Consider the following 14,909-nt stretch of genomic DNA (forward strand, 5'->3'; position numbering starts at 1 on the left):
CTGTTAGGGCTCTGAAGATCTAGTGTGACAGGACAAAGGATCGCAGACAGTCAAGCTGTCTCTTTGTCCCCGCAAGTCTACTAAGAAGTCAGCGATTGCAGTGTCAACGCTTTCTGGTTGGATTATCGAAGCTATTAACTTAGCTTATGAAAGTGTGAAAGTGGCCAGAGTACCAGGTCTCAAGGCCCATTCAGCCAGAGGTATTTCCATCTCCTGGGGTCTCGTTCAAGGGACTTCTATTCGAGAGATCTGTGTGGCGGCTAACTGGAAGTCGCCGTCCACCTTTTCAGCTTATTAACTCCATCCGACTCTCGGCCCTCTGTTCGTGACAAGCAGAGCTCTGCAAGAGTGACCGGGCGTCACCGGCTTTAAGGGGGCGACGCCCCAGCTTGAGTGACAAGCCCTTCGGCCAATGAAATCGTCCTTCGGGAGCTAACGTGAGACGTTTCTGTGATCTTGGTTGACGCGGTAGCGCCACCCATAGGATGGAGTACTGAACTGACAGAGCGAAGATAAACATGTGATGTTAACATGTCAGCTTTTAATTTCACTGTCCTAAAGGGATATTTCAACTTTGGATCATTTTATCGTCTAATCAGGCTTTTGGGAACACCAGTTTTTAAGTTGATCCATTCAATATTTAGATATTTGATGTATCTCATGTATTAGAAGGACACTATGATTCACCAGAACCAAGAACAGGTGTTTTCAATAAATCTATCATGGTTAAAATAGGGTTTGAAGTTACAATGGGTTTATAAAGGAAGGGGGCGTGTCTGATAAAATGAATATCAAATATCAAGTGAAATATCTCTTTAATGCTTTGGACGTGAAGAGACTGAAGTCAAATATAAAGATAAGCATTCCAATGTGTTGCTGTTTGATAAGAAGTCCAGACACACCAAATATAAAGATAAGCATTCCAACGTGTTTCTGTTTGTATAAAAAATAGACACCAAATTTGCATTTGTAGCTCATCGGGTTTAAAAGTTATAGCCAGAACCCTTTTCAATTGCCGGCCATATTGGATTTGGCCACTCGGCCATCCTTGTTAAATTAGAGTGCTCTTTAGAGCACTAAAAACTAATGAAAAGGGCAAAAGAAAAACATTGTCTTCACACATATTACCATTGGTGCCTATTGAGCTTGTCACATTTCCTGGGGCAAGCTGCCCAGATCACTCATGTCACTCATACTACAGTGAGGTTACGCTGTCCGCTACTAAGGGGCAGTGGCAATTTGTTATCTTGTTACTGTCTTGTATTCCAAAAGGTCAATGGTAAGTAGCCTACACACTTTCTGTTAATGTTTATGCTATGTGTATGCCTATGTTTTCCTAAATATGTGAAGACAGTAGACCGCGGGAAGGGAGTGAGATGAAAAGAAACCTGGGTGAAATCTGCCGATCTCAATAGGCACCAACAGTAGGAGGATAATATCAGTCACCAGAACCAAGGACGGGTGTTTCTGATGAATCTATCATGTTTAAAATAGTGTTTGAAGTTACAATGGGTTTGTAAAGGAAGGGGGCGTGTCTGATACAATGAATATCAAATCTAAATACCTGTCTAAGTACTGAATCAAGCAAATTAAAATCTATCTGGGGTGAAACACAACAGCCTGAGTAGACGATACAATGACCCCAAACATGAAGTGAAATATCCCTTTAATGTCTAGACATACTGTAGATACATTCACATGGTTCCACGGCAGGAATTTCATGGAGGTCATGAAGGTCATGGCCGTCGTTGCCCCTCAGTTTGGCCTTGTGCCCCTCCAAAAAATGGCATGCCCTGAGGCCACAGTGGCCTTAAAGGACAACTTTGTTTTTTTACAACAAGGGTTCATATTTTAGATTGTAATTAGAGAAAAAAGTGAGGTTTTATTGCATTTACCGTGCTAAAATGTGGGGCATGCGTACGCATGGGGGCATGCGTACAAGTGGCTAAATATGTCTTTTTAGACACAATAAGCCAGCAGTTTCTTTATTGCTATTTACATTAACACTTCTAGCCCCCATAAGTCACATCCAACCTTGAAAGGTTGTGTTGTATCTTGGGAATGGGCTTATTCTATGTAAAATGACATATTTAGCCACTTGTACGCAATAGAAAGAAGTAAATGAAAACATTTTAACACTCATCTTTTATATTCTTTAATTACAATCTAAAATATGAACCATTGTTGTAAAAAACTAAAGTTGTCCTTTAATGCCCCAACTGACTGTACCACTTTCTCCTGTCTCTTTTTGTCAATATGTAGACACCAGTACATAATACATTTTAAAATCATCCGTAACCCTTAAATTCTATTAATTCTTTCAATGGACTAAAATCTTGTTTTATTTGATGGCCTTCCTGCCCTGGCATTTGGCCTTTGCGCCCTCAAAAAATGGACAACACCAAAGGCCTAATGGCCTTGCCCCTAAAATGATGACATTCCAGGCCTGCATGGTTCTATACATAAAGTAATGTATGTAATCAACGCCTAGGATTCGTACCCGGCATGGAAGTTTAACATCTTAAAGGACAGTGTTAAAACATTAACGTTAATGTTAATGTTAAAAATACCATTGCTACTGTTACTGTGTGTTGTAGAGTCATTGTTTACCTCCCGCTTCCCTTTCCCAAGATGCACTGCAATCATTCATGGTCAGATGTGACTTATGGAGGCTGGTAGTGTTACTGTAAATATTAACTAGTAAGACCCCCTAAGATCAATCATTCATGGTCAGATGTGACTTATGGAGGCTAGCAGTGTTACTGTAGTAACTAGTAAGACACCCTAAGATCAATCATTCATGGTCAGATGTGACTTGCAGATGTGGGCTAGCAGTGTTACTGTAAATAGTAACTAGTAAGACACCCTAAGATCAATCATTCATGGTCAGATGTGACTTATGGAGGCTAGCAGTGTTACTGTAGTAACTAGTAAGACACCCTAAGATCAATCATTCATGGTCAGATGTGACTTATGGAGCCTAGCAGTGTTACTGTAGTAACTAGTAAGATGCCCTAAGATCAATCATTCATGGTCAGATGTGACTTATGGAGGCTAGTAGTGTTACTGTAAATAGTAGGAGAGGAAACGACCGCTTTACCTACCCAGTACGGAGATGTGAGAGATTAGGAAAATCTTTTGTACCGGCTGCCCTTATACCCAGGGGGCAAACCAGCCTTTTTTTAGGAAACCTGCATTTGCCCCGACATAAAAGGTTGTCCACCAGAAATATTATCTATGACCCAGTAGGATCACAACCTATATGGACAACCCGGTCAATTTGTACGGAAAAGTTCCAATATGGCCGCCTCAATATTAGCCCCTATTAGTTTTAATGGGGGGTGAATAGGGAAAATTTTTAAACTGAGGGATATTTCCACGAAACTTCACAGGTTGATCAATGGTATACACATGAACATTTTTTGTATTGCAAGTTTCCATGAAATCCAATATGGCCGCCACAATATGGCCGCCATAATGTAAGGACCCAGAAAATAGGTTTTGCCTTTAACTTCTGAACCAGATGAGCTAGAAACGCAAACTTGGTGTCTATTTCATGGTGTCTGACCATGGGAGACTCAATGGAATAGCTAATTTTATTATTGGGTGTGTCTGGACCTTTATTGTGCATATTTGCAAGATGGTGGATTCCCAAAATAGAGCTTTAACATAATTTCTACCATGATTGTTGACTGCTTTTGCAAATACAAGCAATATGAATCCATTTGCTAAGATTTATGGCACAGAAGGGACTTATACCTGTATTATTCTTGAGTTTGCATGTTGTCAAAATGGCTGTAAACGAGATATTATATTTCCTGTCCGATTCTACTGTATGTAGTTGTAGCAATGACTTCAGATAAAATCAGAGACCAAAACAATGTATCTTAGAAATTATTTTTTTATTTAAAAAATTAATAAAAAAAGAGAGAGATTATCTCAATGAAATGAATGCAACTGCCTTTTTGGGTCTTTCACACATAGACATGCACATGCTTTCCAACAACTTCAGCTTCAGGGAAATTATAATGAACACATGATTAAAACAGGCTGCATTATAATGCAAATAATTGCTAGTCACTATCACTGTCATGTGTACCTATTAGGGGTGTAACGATACATTTTAATAGCGATTCGATACATATCACGATACATGGTTAACGATACGATACATGGACGATATTGGTTCATTCATAGCGTTACGATACGATTCGATTCAATGATTTAAAATCGATATAGTAACTATTTAGCAAAGCAATTAAATCTGTGTGAAAGGTGTGAATAGTGCAGGTTTTTAAGGAAAACATGTATTATTATGGATATAAATAAGTAAACACAGTGATTATCTGGCAAATATATGGACATTGCATATTGACAAACCTGCACCTTGACATTAAACCAGAGATTACACACATTTATCGATAGACAATATGGAAAGGAAAAGTAATTAAACCCCTCGTTTTAATTTTTTCTTAAAAGAAATGCTAAATAGGTTAAATACAATGCACAAGCAGGTAGTTTCGATACAATCGATTCTTTGCACTGCCGATTCGATACGATACAAAATAAAACGATACGATTCAATTTTAGCTGTTTTCATTTCGATATACTTCGGTTTTTTAAGTTAAAAACGATATTTCGATACAGTTACTATATCGTTACACCCCTAGTACCTATCCTGCTGCATCGTCTCCAGTCATTGGCAACGACACCCCAAGTAGCATGCAATTCCCTTCTTCGCACATGAAGTTCAATCACCCGAGAGAGACTTGGAGTAGAACCGCTGCTCCTTCACTTGGAAAGGAGTCAGCTTAGGTGGTTCGGGCATCTAGTACGGATGCCCCCCGAGCGCCTTCCTAGGAAGGTCCTCGATGCACGTCCCACTGGGAGGAGACCCCGTGGCAGACCTAAGACCAGATGGAAGGATTATATCTCCAGACTGGCCTGGGAACGCCTCGGTATACTCCCAGAGGGAGTGGAGGAAGTTATGCAGGATAAGGAAATCTGGAAGTCTCAGTTGGAACCGTTACCCCCGCGACCCGATTCCGGATAAGCGGTTGAAGATGGATGGATGGATGGATGGCACATGAACAGTTTTTCTGGCAGCCTTTGATACAGCTACATGATATTGCCTTGTCCATTGATATAGGCCAGGCTGGCTCTGTAGATGGACAGGGGACTGCCTTCCCATCACTGAGAGACCATCCATATTCAGTGAAGCAAGGGATGTCTGGCTTCGCGATGTGTGCAGTTTTATCTATTATGGCTGCAAGAGCAGCTCTTTTCAGGTGCAGGCCAAAGGCATTTTCTGTAGGTGGCAGCAGCTTCAACAGGGTTGATCGGTTATTTAGGAACTTGTACACTCTCAGCTTTGCCAGGTCAAAGTCCTCCGAATGGTCAGCTTTTGATGCATATACAGCTATCGTGAGGTCTCTAGCCTGATTCTTGACATCCTCTGAGAGGGAATAAGAGGAATTTTCACCAAACTCCTGAAGTGCAGGGAGATCTAGACCCATGCTGGTCTTGAACCATGCCTTCTTTCCAGTGAAAAAGGGATAGCTGGTGGTATCTCTGCCACTCAGGCTGTGAATAAAGGGCAGGGCACGACACTGTGCGAGTCCAAGGGCTGAGACCATGTGATGGATAGGAAGATATGCATCCTGCTCTGTTCTCACCCACAGCTCTGGAAGGTCTAGGAGGTGGGTGGCAGCATGATATAGATGCCTATATCATGCTGCCGCCATGGGAAGGCAGTCCCCTGTCCATCTACAGAGTCAGCCTGGCCTATATCAATGGACAAGGCAATATCATGTAGCTGTATCAAAGGCTGCCAGAAAAACTGTTCATGTGCGAAGAAGGGAATTGCATGCTACTTGGGGTGTCGTTGCCAAGGACTGGAGACAAGATGCAGCAGGATAGGTACACATGACAGTGATAGTGACTAGCAATTATTTGCATTATAATGCAGCCTGTTTTAATCATGTGTTCATTATAATTTCCCTGAAGCTGAAGTTGTTGGAAAGCATGTGCATGTCTATGTGTGAAAGACCCAAAAAGGCAGTTGCATTCATTTCATTGAGATAATCTCTCTCTTTTTTATTAATTTTTTAAATAAAATAAAAAAATTCTAAGATACATTGTTTTGGTCTCTGATTTTATCTGAAGTCATTGCTACAACTACATACAGTAGAATCGGACAGGAAATATAATATCTCGTTTACAGCCATTTTGACAACATGCAAACTCAAGAATAATACAGGTATAAGTCCCTTCTGTGCCATAAATCTTAGCAAATGGATTCATATTGCTTGTATTTGCAAAAGCAGTCAACAATCATGGTAGAAATTATGTTAAAGCTCTATTTTGGGAGTCCACCATCTTGCAAATATGCACAATAAAGGTCCAGACACACCCAATAATAAAATTAGCTATTCCATTGAGTCTCCCATGGTCAGACACCATGAAATAGACACCAAGTTTGCGTTTCTAGCTCATCTGGTTCAGAAGTTAGAGGCAAAACCTATTTTCTGGGTCCTTACATTATGGCGGCCATATTGTGGCGGCCATATTGGATTTCATGGAAACTTGCAATACAAAAAATGTTCATATGTATACCATTGATCAACCTGTGACGTTTCGTGGAAATATCCCTCAGTTTAAAAATGTTCCCTATTCACCCCCCATTAAAACTAATAGGGGCTAACATTGAGGCGGCCATATTGGAACTTTTCCGTACAAATTGACCGGGTTGTCCATATAGGTTGTGATCCTACTGGGTCATAGATAATATTTCTGGTGGACAACCTTTTATGTCGGGGCAAATGCAGCACACCTTCCTTTGCCCCCTGGGTATTAAGCTGTACAACGAGACACATAACGGACGCTTGAAAAGGTCTCCCTTCCTCCCTTCCTAACTTAGACTTACGGAACCATTGCTGTATTGACTTTGACCTCTAAGGAACAATTGCTGTATTGACTTTGACCTCTAAGGACCTTCCAGGAAGAGTGCTCATGTGCGCCTTGCGGTGACACGCCTCCTAGTTTCTTCTTTTTTCGCACTGATTTTTGACACTGCACTATTAGGTTGTTAGTGCTGGTAGTTTCTGAGTATTTTTGCTTTGTTTAACAATGACAGTGAGATACTTGTTTGCACTAACTAGCATTGACTGCTATGGTCTCTTTTGCAAGACACTTTATGTATATATACTTATATATTATTCGCCCCCTCTATTGATGCACCTTCTCCTTATTGGTACTGTACTGCTCTTGTCTTTGTTTTTGTTTTTTTCCCTCTTATCTATCTTTCTTACGTCTCTGTAACTTTGTAAATAACTGTATACTGCTGTGCTACTACTGGACAACTAAATTTCCCCCTTGGGATAATAAAGGTATCTATCTATCTATCTATCTAGTAACTAGTAAGACACCCTAAGATCAATCATTCATGGTCAGATGTGACTTATGGGGGCTAGCAGTGTTACTGTAAATAGTAACTAGTAAGACGCCCCAAGGTAGGGACAGGGTGACCATATTTTCAGCCGCTCAAACCGGGACGCGAACCTCTGTGACCTAAAACGAGGACCCTCAAAGCAATGCGCACACACGCCTGCCCATTCTCTAACGTTCGTGCACGCGCACATACACACCGCAGGGTTGCATGCAGGCAGTGAGTGATTGACAAACAGCCTCAGTGTTGAATTCAGACACGCAATGAATTTGTTCATGTTTTCTGATTGGTTAGCTGAGCATGTATGAAAAGAACATGATAAATGTCTATGCAACCACTGACAACAGCTACTATTATTTACTACTACTATTTAATTCTGTCGAAAACAATTTTGTAGTGAATGTTGAAAACCAGGACATATTAGTGTTTTAGAGATATTTGTCGGGACACGCAGCTTGAAAACGGAACAGTCCCGGCCAAACCAGGACGTCTGGTCACCCTGCACTAAGGGCAATCATGGTCAGATGTGACTTATGGAGGCTAGCAGTGTTACTGTAGTAACTAGTAAGACCCCCTAAGATCAATCATTCATGGTCAGATGTGACTTATGGGGGCTAGCAGTGTTACTGTAGTAACTAGTAAGACACCCTAAGATCAATCATTCATGGTCAGATGTGACTTATGGGGGCTAGTAGCAGTGGTGAAAGTGAGCCGGAACGGCCGGAACCCCCGTTCCGTTAAAACATTTGGGGACGGAACTGCGTTCCGTTAAGAAGAGGAGAAGCCAGCTGTCAAAATCCCATGTTAAATAACCAGCCACAAACGCACGTCCAGGAAGAAAACAATAGCCTATACTACGGTCAGATTAACATACAGTACACAAGTGTTACTAGTTATATTTTCTGATAAAGTGCTTCTAAATTATTCCCGTGGGTTTGTGTAGGTCAGTGTGATCCAGTCCGTTTGCGTTTTAGTGTTTGTTTGACACGGAGCGGGTAGAGGTGAGACGTTCGCGAACGAATCGAGTCTTTTGAACGGCTCTTTGAAATGAACGATAGGATTCGGTTCACAGTAGGGAGCCGTTCCTTTCTAATGGGTTAGGGCTAGGGTTAGGGCTAACAGTGGTGGGAAAAGTACTCAATTTCTTTACTTAAGTAGAAATATCAATACTGCAATCAAGTAGAAGTTTGGAATGTTAATGTAGGCCTACTTGAGTAGTAGTATCAAAATGTAGGCCTATGTCTTTTGAACAGCTCTTTGAAAGGAACGGATCCCAGAGATCCGTTCCTTCCAAAGAGCCATAAATCCCATCTCTAGGAGGACTCGTGTCTGTGCCTGCATGCGGCCATAAATGCAGAATAGACCAAAATGATTCAATTCTGCATCTGGGAATGGGAGATGTAGTGGAGTAGAATTAAAAATATATTGGAAATACTCCAGTAAAGTAGGCTAGGCTATACTTAAAACCTGTACTTAAATACAGTACTTTAGTAAATGTACTTAGTTACTTTAGATAACTGGTTATAATAATATTAATAATAATATATATAATTATATAATAAATATAATAATAATATATATATATGCTTACCCTTCTGTATGGAACATGAACAATATGAAGAGGCTTATTATAGAAGGGCAGCAGGTGGGCCTCCCAAAATGCAGTTTTCTATGCATTTCAGGGGTTTTGGGGGATTAGAGCCTCCCAAAAAAATTTCGGCCGCGCAGCTTCGCCACGCCGCCAATTTATGACAGTTCCGGCAAGAATTTCAAACCACTTTCACCACTGGCTAGTACTGCAGAAACTATCAAATCAAATCAAATCAAGCTTTATTTATATAGCACATTTTAAAACGACCAAAATCAAAAACAAAAACAAGTGCTGAACAAGAACAAAGATAAAGGTGTTACTGTAGTAACTAGTAAGACACCCTAAGATCAATCATTCATGGTCAGATGTGACTTATGGAGGCTAGCAGTGTTACTGTAAATAGTAACTAGTAAGATGCCCTAAGGGAACACACGTGCACATGGGCGCGTGCACATGGGCGCGTGCGCGCATCCGCCTGGGTGAAAAATGCACAGACCTGGTTGGTTGTTTAAGTTGGAAAAAATATTTTGACATATTTTCCCAAATATGGAGATGACTGATGTCTGACATCATAGATATCTGTCTGACGTCATAGACCACATGAGACTGACACAATATGTCAAAAAATGGGCATTCCCAGATATGGGCTTATAATATTGATGACGACAGAGGTATCCATATATGGACATACAAGGGACAATTGTGTCTAAAAACACATATTGAGCCACTTGTCCCCATGCTCCTGCCCACTGAAGTAAAAATCCCTAAAATGGCTAAAATGATATAGAAAGCACTATTTGGCCACCCAAAATATTTGTCTGGAGAAATAATATCACCGAAAGAGGATGATGTGATGATGTAATCAAAGCACGGAGACAAGCATGGCGTGCATGCCAGCTGGCTGACTGGCTGACTGGCTGACTGACTGACTGACTGACTGACTGACTGACTGACTGACTGACTGACCGTCATCTCCATATTTGGGAAAATATGTCCACATTTTGGCCACACTTTGTCCAACATAAACAACCAACCATGTCTGTGCAACTGTTGGCTTCTGTGACGCATTTTGCGTCATAGTTTGTGTTCATGGACGCGCTGGGGCCCAACTGCAGTACCTCAAATGGCCACCATGTCCATTCAGAGCTCCCCCTAGGTTCCGGGGGCTTGGTGACATCATGTCTGCTCTACTTCCTTGTCACAGCATTTGTTTACATAATCACCATGGTAACGTACAGGCTTCACTGCGCTTCACTGCTGTCGGCTTTGCAGCGTCAGTATGACATCACACATCAAGTGGTTTCCCTGTAACTCGCCCGTTGAGATGGAAACACAAGGAGGATCGTTTCACAGAATTTCACAAAGAAATCCGGATTTACAATCGTCCGTTTTTAACCCCCGAAAATGCGGTTTTCGTCGTCTGAACGGAAGGCATATCTGACTTTTCATTTTGCGGAATTCCTGTTGCAAAAACGCAGTGTAAACGAGCCCTCAGTAGGCTATTGATGGTTCACGTCGTTCAATGTCTAAAAATACACATTAAACCAACAACCTACACTGATGATATTCATCATGGTGACTGGACGTGTTTAGTCGCTGCGAGGCGTTCTTGCCTGTAGGCCTATTAGCCGATTTACTGTACAACAAAGAGCTTTTAATGTGTCCTCAAAAGGTGGTCTTTCCCCTCTTTTACTGTGTTTAGTTTGAGGCTCCAGCCGTCCTTACCTGTCCTGATGAGTCCTGTGTCTGGGTCTGTCGGAGCGGTAATGGGGAACGAGTGACAGAGAGTCAGATATGAAGCAACACACACACACGCACACACACGCACACACACACACACACACACACACACACACACACACACACACACACACACACACACACACACACAGCGTGACGTATGAAGCGATACCAGATAATGATCAGGTTTCTATGAAGGGAGGAGAGACGGATCAGACATGTTGTTCTACTGGATTCCTGAACTCATCAACCTGCTGCTTCATCACTAGAGAACAATGTACACGACTTAACATTCATTCTCCGTATCGTCTGAGAATGAGGGGGGGGGGGGGGGGGGGGGGGCAGGTCCAATGCATTGTCAATGGAAGGTTGTTTGGTGTTTTGTCGTTGCCGTGTCTCCTGCTCAACCGAGGGCTGTCTTTTGGCCAAGAGTGTAGACATAAACCTTGCATTGGAGCTGCCCTGTGTCTGCCTCAACCTCTGTTTCGTACTGCACTTGGGTCCTGCATCTCTGACTCAGATCTTGACAAAGAGACACGGCGACGACAAGACACCAAACAACCTTCCATTGACAATGCATTGGACTCTCCCTTCCCCCCTCATTCTCAGACTACACGGACACGATAGCTGTCGCAACTGTGTGTAGCACGCCTAAGAGCCTGAAGCACCTTTCAGACGGGGAGTGGGTGCCGCCGAGTCCTAGAAATTCATTTTCATTGAGAGGCAGGCGGTTATTCTGGCCATGTGGAGAAGTTTAGGGGCGGCGAGGCGAGGTGGGGGGGGGGTTGGGGTTGGCGCGGTCCCGTGAAACTCCCGTGCTCGTTCGTGCATGCGCTCGCGAGTGGCGAGAGCTGGATTGCGTTCATCTTTGTGAAACACCGCCCAGCGTTCACTGGCTGAGTAGAGTGTGTTTGTGTCTCCACCAGTGTGATCTAAGGGAGAAAGCCCGGGGCAACCGCTGACGGTCTGTAGGGCGCTTAATTCACCAAACCTCACCTCACCTAGTGCAGTGATGGCTGAGTGGTTAGTGTCCATACCTAGGACTCCGGAGACCCCAGAGGTCGCAGGTACGGTTCCCTGCTCCAGCTATCACTGCTCTCCCCCTCGCGCTCCTTGTGGGCTGCACTGGGTTCAGCTGGGTTAAGCTGAAAAAAAGCAGCTGGGTTGGGCTGCGAAGCCTGCGATACCCGAATTTCCCTCACGGGAGGAGTAGGTAACTATCATTATCACCTCTCCTGACTATGGAATGTTTTCCTGAGCAAGCGTTCCCCTGTAGAGAGCACCGCCGCCATTGCTGCGCTGCAAACAGCAGCCAGTGGTGGAGTGAAAATACTCAAGTGAAATACAAATACAAAAAAGAATCACACCCAATGTGAAGTGAGCGGTGGTCATGCTTGCATAACGTCTTTCAGATTTGAGTCTAGGATGTACAGGCTATGCTACACACACACGTTTTGCTATGGCAAAACGCTGAGGAAAAAGGCTACAGACATACGACATAATGACATCACTAGACAAACATGATGCTACGTACACACATTTTACTATGGCAAAACGCTGAGGAAAAAGGCTACAGACACACACACAGCCACTTATAGGAGCGGTTTACCACCACTCAAAAATTGTGCTTACATGTACAGTAGGCTACTTAAGTAAATGTAGGCTAAAAGTTACTTTACACTGATGTTTAGTCGCAGCCCCAGCCTTGAAGCCTCAAAAGTCTAGTATCTCCCCCGGACCATGGTCTAGTGGTTAAGATATTGGACTTTTGCGTGGGAGACCCGGGTACGAACCCGGGTGGGGAGGTTCGGATCACCTCCGTTACATTTACACCACCCTAATGGCAGCAGCGCCCTCTACAGGGAGTCACTCAGGAAATGGGTCTCTAGGATCAACACTTAGAGGATCAACCTGAAATATTTATTTATCTAGGATCAACACTTAGAGGATCAACCTGAAATATTTATTTGGCCACACAAAATATTCGTCCTGGAAAAAAGGGTTTTAACAGAGAAAAAAGCCAAACCTCGGTTCGAAGTGTAGCGGTGAATTTCTATTCTATGTGTTCTAGAGCTATGAAATCTGTGTTCTACATCTATACATTCTGTGTTCTAGACCTATACTTTCTATGTGCTTTAGTTCTATATTTTTATGAATTCTGAATGAATGAATGATTTTATCTGGAGGGCCGAAGTGTCATGTGAAGCTTGACCAATCCTCATTTCTGGACGCACAGGACACACAAAGCCACTCCTTGGAAGCGGCTTTCACCGCTTCAAAAATATCACAGAAAGAGGATGTTGTGATGATGTAATCAAAGCGCTGTGACAAGCATGGCGTGCACACCAGCTAGCTAGCCAGCTAGCCAGCTAGCTAGCTGGCTAGCTGGCGGCAGAGAACAGGGTTACTAGAGGACAAGAGCAGATCAAGTTCTACCTGATAAACTATAAACTATGTGTTTGTCATGCTAGCTTCATACTTGCTCTTTCATTCAGGTCAACAGATTGTCACGCGAGGCCATAGCTTCATATTTGTGGTTTCATGTGAACAGGTTTTCTGTGTTGATGAGAAAAGGAGTCTTAAGCGTAGGTGTGTTGATGCATGTGTTGTCAAGGAAACAGATCTGATCTGATGACAGATTTATGACAACATTTAAAGGAATGCAGACTCAGAGTCTCAACTGGTTTGATGACATCCTAATGTGTGATCACTGTTAGACTGTAGTCTAGATCAGGGGTTCCCAAACTATTTTGTCTCAGGTCACGCCATAAATATTTTTTTAATCCGAGGCACCCCTACATTATAATTTCACTCCCAGCACCTTGTATTTATAGCATATCGTCATTGTCGGGTGGAAACCTTGTATGTCCAAAACCATTCATTTTGTATTTGGGTCAGTGACGTGACGCCCCTAAAAATGTGTTTTTAAAAAAACTTTAAATTGCAGGCATAAAAGTTATTTACTTTTGTTCTACTCACTCTCAACCTTATGGAAATACATTTTGTTTTTAGATATTTTATTGGAATCAGACTTTATTCAGCAGTTTGTTGTACTTGTGCCTAAAATCGTCATATGGTGTGACATGAAAATAATTGTTCATAAAATGAAAATGGAGTACATCTTTCTTAAGTTACTCACTTTATCAAAGTCCTTTATCATAACTAACCAGTGATCCACTATAGTTTTTTGAAAATTAATTATATATGTATATTTTTTTCATAATCGACACTGTGAGGCCCATGTTCATGATCTTACAACATATTTTAAATGTATTCTGTCAAAACTTTCTCTAAAATTACACAAATATTTGTGACTCTTCCTGATAATATTCTCTATGTAATCCATAAACATTTTTTTGGTTTAATCATTAATAAAGGTATGATTTTTCACTATTTGGAATGTCACACCAAATGATTTAGTGTCACACCGTATGATCATATCTTCATGTGTCAAAGCAAACTGTGTTTTAACCTACCTATTAGTGAGTACTGAACTTTACTGATTGATTAAACAATTACCCAGGATAACATGGCCTTAATATTTCTGAACAGGATATTATTGTAGGGCTTTAACATGGGATAAGAAAGAATTGTAGTAGTAGATGGATGATGAGGATGTGCACAGGAATGCTACGCACACCTAAGTCTTCTGCCGGCCCACGGCAGAAGGATCCTAAAGAGACAATAAGGCGCATAGCCACACTTGGAGCCAAGGCAACATTTTATTAACACCAATTAGTGGAAACAGAACTCAGCATTCAGGTAAATTGCTTTTTTCCGAAGTCTCCTGAACTTGAACACAGCATTTTGTGTTGAACAAATGTAATTACTAATTAGGAATCATGACATTACACCACATCTCCACTAGCTAAAGAGTGCTGGGTTGCGCAACTCCGAAAATAGCTGATCTACAAGCTCTCGCAGCACAACGTGTTGAGAGCTTGTAGATCAGCTATTTTCGCTAGTTTTGTCTCGGGTCCTACCTTAACACTGTCCACTGTCCAGTCCAGTGAGTGAAAGTACAAAAGTATTAGATCAGATTAGATTATACATTTAGACTGTATTGTACATCAGCCAGTCGTATTTGGTGAGGGTAACAAACCGGCTGCCTTGTTGCGGTTCTGCTATGCC

The sequence above is a fragment of the Nannobrachium achirus genome, assembly GCF_963921795.1.
Source record: "Nannobrachium achirus genome assembly, chromosome: 15".
Classification (NCBI taxonomy): domain Eukaryota; kingdom Metazoa; phylum Chordata; class Actinopteri; order Myctophiformes; family Myctophidae; genus Nannobrachium; species Nannobrachium achirus.